The 6,924-nt window shown below is 39.3% G+C and overlaps 1 pseudogene; it reads left to right on the forward strand.

Moving 5' to 3' along the window:
* Positions 1-5,591: 5,591 nt before the first annotated feature.
* On the forward strand, positions 5,592-6,557 carry LOC9648418 (annotated as a pseudogene).
* The last annotated feature ends 367 nt before the right edge of the window (positions 6,558-6,924 follow it).

The following is a 6,924-nucleotide window of genomic DNA, read 5'->3' on the forward strand; positions in this document are numbered from 1 at the left end:
GAACAAACAAGGTCCTTCTGTATGACATGCTTTGCTTAAATGTATTAGACCTTTTGACTAGGGGATTTTCAGATAGCTTTCTATTAGTGATTCACCCTGGACAAAGGCCAAATCTGGGCAGCCTTGTTGCTCCCTTCAAGTTGCCCTTGCCTTGTGTCATTAGATTCAGATTTTCTGTCCCATCTGATTCCCAGCTCAAGCTTTATGTGGTGCTCCCTCTCTGGTTTTGAACCTGTGTATAGCATTGTTTCTTGCTTGGATATGGAAACTCCTGGAGTGGGCAAGCTGGTCTGCCCAGCTTTAACCTGGACAAAGGCCGAACCTGGGCAGCCGGGCTTGCGTCTTTGAAGTTTCCCTTGCCATATGTCAACAGATTTGGAGTCTGTATCTATCTGATCCCAGCTTAATTGCCCCTTTGAGTTAGGTGCCATGTGTTGCAGTCCAAGGACTTGGACACAGTGACCTCCAACCGGTCTTTCATTTGGAGTTAGTGTCCGATACAGTTCAACTGCGAATACCAGTCCAATGTCACCATGACTGAGTCCAAGGACTTGGAGATGGTGAGCTTGTAGGCCATCTTGGACATGGTGACTAATACATGTCGACTGCAAGTACCAGTCCAAGGGGAAGTGAGTGGATGCGACTTCCCATGGCTCTCACCCTACCATACTTCCAAGGGGGAGCTGGGGATGTGACTTCCCATGGCTCACACCCTACCATAATTGTGAGGGGGAGTTGGGGATGCAACTTCCTGTAGCTCACACCTTACCATAATTTTGGTTCACCTTGGGCAATATGAATTGTACCCTCAGAATTTTTGTTTTTTATCTAGTAGCTCTTGCTACTGCACCCAGAAAATGGCTCAATTCACTTGGGCATCCAGAATTCCAAATACCACAAACCGAGATGTGCATAGGCCACTGCACACTGGGAAAAGAACAACTCCCCAACACGGATACAGATGAGTGACCTATGCTCACATGAGGAAGCCAACTTGGTGCAGCTATGGGAGAGAATACAGCAAGCATGCTGGTCACCTACCCATAGTGGGGAAGAATGCCCCATAGGCAATAGGTTTCACAGCCATACTTGTTTAGCCCCATTCCAAATACCACAACCAAGTGACTCTCCTAGAAGAGCAAGAATACTATCAACCACACTACAAACCTTGAGAATGGCATTTGTAAAACATTGGTGTCTTGTCTCTTTACATATACTTATTGTTAGCCCTTCAAGCCGGGTGTGAGAGAAGTCTTTGGTGCTATATTCTTCCTGTCTTAACAACAGTAAGAATGTAGGGAAGACATAGACAATGACCTGAGGAATGTCATGTTGTAAATATAAAGGGAAAAAGCCCATGAATAAAAGTGCACCCCCTTTTCCAATCAATTAAGGATCTTAGGATATTTAGGATTAAGCATCTTTGGGTTTGAATAATATTGAGTTGAGTGGCCTCCTGAGAAGTCCATATTCAGAAATTTACATTTGGTATCAGAAAGGTCTCAGGTCCAACTATATTGGTTGGCTAAAGGAATTATACCACATGTTGATTAACATTTGAGAGGTCCCATTTGCTCTAGTTGACTCTATCACCAACACACATCATAACATAATAAATAAAACTCATAACATTGTATCTTTGATCTTTTATAAGTGGAATTACTCATTATGAAATCCCACTCTTAAGGATAGATTTGATGTGAATGGCTGCACGAGTGAAAATCTAGAAACTTGATATTCTGTGAGAGGAAGAAGCTAAAGCTTTAAAAAATCATACATGTCTATAGATGTTTATAGTGGCAGTGGTAGGGATTATTATTTTGTATTCTGCTCTATATGACTTACCATATTTGGTATGATCTATATCATAGACTTGTAGTTTTAGAAAAAAAATTTGTCTATGTACTAAAATTCAAATTATATTATTAAGATATATGCATATTATAATATTTTTATTACAGTATTGATAATTTTAGTGATAATATTATATTACAGTATTAAAATTATACATTAGTGATAATATTATAATTTTAACATTTAAAATGATTTATTAATTCACATATTTATATGTAACAAAAATTATATGTATTAAATCTATTCTGTAGCAATGTTTGCCAATACTTAGTAAATTTAAACGATTTTTAACTAATTACATTATTACAAATTGTTTTAATCATTCATCAACTTCTACACAACATTAGGTTTGAAAGCTCCAACTTGGCTTATACTTAGAAACCTGATACCACACACAACAAATTATAAAACAATAGTAGAAAGAAATAAAACATACTTTTTGTTTTCTCACACATTTTTTCTTTTAAGTGTCAAGTCTAACTATAATTTTTTGGTATTTCTGTAGCTCTCAAGCTTGCAACAAATCTTCAGATTGTACATCTTTGATCAAATAGAGTCCATTACGGTCAAAAAAACAGTATATTCATCATCTTGTATTGCAGCCAGCTTACATGCAGGCATCTCGACAATTTCATTAGCATCATCAAATGCAACCGCCCATATATGTCCAGTGCTGTCCAGAATACACAACTGTAGCATATTTGAAGTGAATATCTCCAGAATCAGTGTCACAAGAGTTGCATTGCCACATACTTTCTGAAACCTGAGTAACCTTCTTGCCACATTGCCTTCCATTGACAACCTTCATGCATGCTGGGTAATAGAAGTCACCAGTCTGGAATTCTTTCACTGACACAATAACACGAAAAATAGCAGAGAACTCAGAAACCTTCAGGTTGATAGACAACATCTCATTGTACCAGAAATCACTGCTTTAGAAGAAGAGTTGGTCACATGGACAAATATGGTTGTGTTGTAGCTAGCAACCATCCATTCACACAGCCATGAGACATCTTCTAATTCAAGATCAACTAAAAGGTTAGAGCCACCTGTGACTGAAATGGACTTGCCATTGTAATCTGAAATCCGGCTGCCCTTCACGCATACAATAGGCCTCTCTCCTTGTCCAGGTTTCTCCTCGATTTATCTTCAGCCTTTGAATCCCACAGACACATGTCTATACTATGGCCCAATTCATCACTCAAAGAAAGCATCCTCCTCATGAATGCTCCAGAATCCTTAGGAGAAATGTTTGTCCAATCCACATTACACCGCCAATCACGTCTACAAATGTCTCTTGGCCGAACTTAGAAGCAAGATCATCCTCTACACACTTGATCTCCATAGTCTTGCTTGCTTTTATCTCCCAATTTGATTTATATGGTGTATATGCAGGTTTAGAGCACTGTACACCACTGTTCCCTGAAAATATATAGCACTGCCTTGCTCAATCTTGCTTGAAAGATGTTTTGCATTCTCGCCAAACCCAACAATACGTATTTCAGAATTCTCTGCATCAGCAACATCAACTGACATAACACACCCAGCTGTGCCTGTTTCAAAGAATACAAGTTTCCCTTTGTGTGTCACCTTGGTGCAAAAAGACCATCGATAGCAGTGGTTGTTGATGTCCTTAATTGGCATCTCATTGATCATGAGCTTCTTAGAACTCTCTCCCTTAACATGAAACAGAGAAAAAGAAATGTAATACTGTTATATACATACATACATAATATAATTAGTTACAAACAATTTATAACAAAGTAACTAATTTGTAATGTATTTAGACAAAACTAACATTAGTAGTCGTAGTGCTTTAAATTTATTTTTTTTATCAGAAGACAAATCTGGGAGTGTCATGTATATTTCAGTTGTCAGCTTGTCATTTATATTGTTTCTTTCTATTAACAAAGAAATATTCAAGCATCAAATTTCATAGGTGGCTATGTTAAAAGTTTTGAATGTGAAAGTGTCAGAAAGATTACTTGATTGTAAGAAGTTCAGCCTTTTCTATATCATGATTTTTAAATACATATTCTGTAATTACATAACCTCAAAGGATATGCACTTTGGTGTTCATTGAATCACCAATGAAAGGCACATTGAGATTGTAAACATCTATCACTTTGGCTTCAGTTCCATCGTCTTGGACCATTGACACAACTTTGCAATCTCTAGAGACAGACCAGATATTCTTCTGGCTGCTTGCTGAGCAGAACATTAAGTTGTAGTTATCTGAGCGAGTAGAGTACGTCATAATCCACGAGTTTTTGTCACAAACGTGCCTCAATAATCCACACACAGTGGGCCTGTATATTTGATTGGAGTGTACGAAGTAGTGTGATCCACGCAATGCCATTATATACATCTCTTTCCAGGTATGTAATACATTAGTGGGAGAATTAGGAATGTTTGTAAACAGCTGATTTACAAACCTTCTGATGTTGAAAGGTTGGGAATATATTCAATGGAATCGTTGCCCCCATCAATGAAAGTTCCCATGTAAGTCAATGCTTGAAGTGCCTAAAAAAAGACGCCTCAAGATAAACAAATCACAAACTTTAATGAGCATATGACCTCAAGTGCCGGGTTCTTTCAAATGTTCCCCATGTTTCCGTGCAAAGATCCAGTGCATTGTTCTAGACTCTGACCAATTCTGCATAAAAGCTTCATATGCTTCAACATCAGAAATCAAAGAGTAAAGGCACAGATGTAAAGGCAAAGGTTTATTTTTTTGAAAGAATGTCAAAGTTTCTAGAATGCAAGAACTTGTTGATTACACTTTGAAAGTGAGGTAAGCTTTTTCTCTTTCTGGTGCAAATGCTAGCACATCTTTGGACTCACTGATTAAGAATTTTCCCTTTGGTGGATGTCCAAACATGTAGTGTTTGGCTTTTGTAGGGTCTTCATTCCAAGACACTTTTGTTCCATACAGTTGATCAACCAAATGTGAAGGTATAGTTACTTGGAACGTGTCTTGTCCAAGGTGAAGCTGGGCCTTTAGCGTGATGTGTTCCTCTATAGGTCCTGCATATTTACATATTTTACATATTGCTTCATCTTTAGAAGTTTGTTGCAATCTTGATCCACAGTATGATGAACAAACTGTGTGTATAAAAACTGGACGGAGCTTATCTACTTCAAGGTATCCAGGTATCTGCAAAACAACATGTATTTAATATGGGCTTGTTTCATTTCCTTTCGCACTTACCTCTGTGTATTCCCTTGCAATATTCTGAAAAACAGTGTCAAGGAATTATTTTGGCATCATCTATTATACATGAAACAATGCTTATGCCTGTGATATTTGCTCTCTTGAAATAACCATCTCCTTGGAAATTAATGAAACATCTTGTTGGTGGAGTTCCAGAAAAAAATTCATTCATCAACTCTTTGAATAATTCCATCATATTGCCATGGAATTTGAGCTGTCATTATATAGATTATTGTCACGAATCCACATGCTATATTGAACTTACTATTATCATATCAGACTCGTCGATGTTATCTGCTATTGTGAGTTGACCACTGTTTTAGCCTATATCATTGATGCTCACTACAACACCTTCAGCAGAACCTACAGAGTCTCGGCCTCTACATGACTCCAAAAAGTTTGCAATGCTGACAGTTGGTACAGACAGACGAAGTTGTGGCACTATAAGCTATTACCTAAAAGCTTACGTTTTCTTCTTAGCATAAGAGATGCTCATCATTGTGGTGGGTCAATAAAAAGAGATATGCCAGATGCACTGGGCCTGGGTTGGAACTCAAGTCATCATGTTGTTTCGCATTTCTCTAGCATGACTCCACATTCAAATATATATAACCACAGATACCACCTACTCAAAAATAAACTGGACATAACCATAAAGGAAGTGCATAGAAAGAAAAATAGGCAGCTAGCCTCTTCCCACTCTTTCATGCACTGTGCTCCATGCACAGTGTGCGAGTGGAATCCCGAATGGGACAGCCTTTCGCCTGATGAGCAGGCCAGGCTCAAGGCTCAGAAGAGCATGAAATACGTTTGCCTCGACAGCTTACAGGTGCTCAACTCCGAAACTCTGGAACCGGTTGCCAAGGACGGTGTCACCATTGGTGAAGTTTGCATGCGTGGGAACATGGTGTTCAAGGGGTACTTGAACAATCCAGAGGCAATGCTGGAGAGCTTTAGAGGAGGATGGTTCCACTCCAGGAACTTGGCAGTTTGGCATCCCGATGGATACATCAAGATCAAGGATTGAGCCAAGGATATTATCATTTCTGGAGGGGAGAACATTAGCAGCCTGGAAGTGGAGAGCATCTTGTACAGGTAAAAGGAGAGTTTTTTTCTTCTTTGTTTCTCATTAAAGTTTGCTTCTTTTTCTTCCAGGCATCCAGCAGTGTTGGAAGCTGCTGTGGTGGCGCGGCCAGATGAGCAGTGGGGCGAGTCTTGTGCATTTGTGTCCCTCAAGCACGGCGTGAGAAGCAACAAGGAGGAGATACTCTCGTTCTCTCCACAGCATTTGCCAAAGTTCATGGTGCCAAAGAGCATCGTCATTCTCACGGCCTTGGACAAAACCGCGACTGGCAAGATCCAAAAACAGGTGCTGCGCAGCAAAGCAAGAGCTCTTGGCAGCATCAAGCAAATCAGCAAGCTCTACAAGCCAACTATTGAACTTGTAAAGCTTAAAATCGTTCACGGGCCTGGAAAATCCCCAGTCTAGCTTGGCAGTTTTAAACCAGTCAGCTACTGTTCCGTCTGTTGTAATGTTCTGGAATGACAAATAAATAAATAACATGCAAGAACCAAGAACGCAATTCATCTACCTCAAACAGTAGCTTTGTCTTATCAGCTGTCACTCTTGCATATCCAAATGCCGACCTTCAAATCAAGCTCCATGAACTAAACTGTCGACAAAAAAAAAGGAAAGGTAGAATATCAATACCATATAAAGAGCTTGAATATAGGAAATAAAGCTGCAAGCTTACATTATGGGGGAAGTCATCCAGGCTGAATTCGGCCATGCCAACCACGGCGTGAACTGGAGCCTATTAAATTCTAGTGTCAAAGAAATCAACACCCGCTAAATC

This window comes from Selaginella moellendorffii, unplaced genomic scaffold, assembly GCF_000143415.4.
Source record: "Selaginella moellendorffii unplaced genomic scaffold, v1.0 SELMOscaffold_215, whole genome shotgun sequence".
In the NCBI taxonomy this organism is placed as follows: Eukaryota; Viridiplantae; Streptophyta; class Lycopodiopsida; order Selaginellales; family Selaginellaceae; genus Selaginella; species Selaginella moellendorffii.